The following is a 683-nucleotide window of genomic DNA, read 5'->3' as shown; positions in this document are numbered from 1 at the left end:
CGCAGATGGAGCAAGAAGACAAGAAAGCTGGAGGCGAGCCCCTTCGCCCGCGCGTCAGCCTCGGCTTCAGCATCTACTTCAGTAGCAATTCGCTGTCACTTCTGCTCTAGATGGGAAGAGACTAACTGACTGAGGTCTGAAACCTGCAGCACAGCAACCCCCTGCTCCTCTGCACGGCGTGTAGATCGGTTTTTAACAGGTGATGGCATACGAGAGCGAAGCGTGGTTGTAAAAAAAAAAAAAGAGAAGGATGCTACATCTCTCCAAATAATGGTTGCGAGGATCGAGGCGCGCTGTCCCAGGAGAAGTCATTTGAAGATCTCGCTGTAGAAGATAGCAGGATGCCGCGCGGCGTTCTTCCTATGGTGCATCGGAGGGACTGAGTGAGTAATCCACACAGCTGATGTGTAGACATTTTGTGCCAACTATGGTCCAATGTTGCTCTACTTTTTATTTAGGGGAGTTTAGAATCACTGAATCGCATGCATTTGCCGCTTACCAAATACCCATTGACGATTCCACCTGTCTGATTAATCATTCATGCGGTGCACAGGAGTAACCATCGATAACGTAGGCTATAACCAATCGGTCAGCTTTGTAGAACTTGCCCTGCTCTTTACAAACTGATGCATTCATCTGCTGACTACTGGAGAATACATGCGCAAATGCCGCTTTGATGTCGT

The 683-nt window shown here is 48.6% G+C and overlaps 1 protein-coding gene across 2 annotated transcripts in view; it reads left to right on the top strand.

Annotated features, from left to right (window-relative positions):
• LOC311359958 (uncharacterized protein) overlaps nucleotides 1-683 on the top strand; it is a 36709-nt gene continuing 36026 nt past the window's right edge. For both annotated transcript variants that reach the window (XM_084480022.1, XM_084480021.1), the window contains exon 1: nucleotides 1-383. The gene's annotated coding sequence lies outside the window, so the exon portion shown is untranslated. The remainder of the gene's footprint in view (nucleotides 384-683) is intronic.

Source organism: Micromesistius poutassou (assembly GCF_964030765.1).
Source record: "Micromesistius poutassou genome assembly, chromosome: 15".
NCBI lineage: Eukaryota > Metazoa > Chordata > Actinopteri > Gadiformes > Gadidae > Micromesistius > Micromesistius poutassou.
The sequence above is the reverse complement of the archived record's forward strand: the minus strand, read 5'-3'. Positions and strand labels throughout refer to the sequence as shown.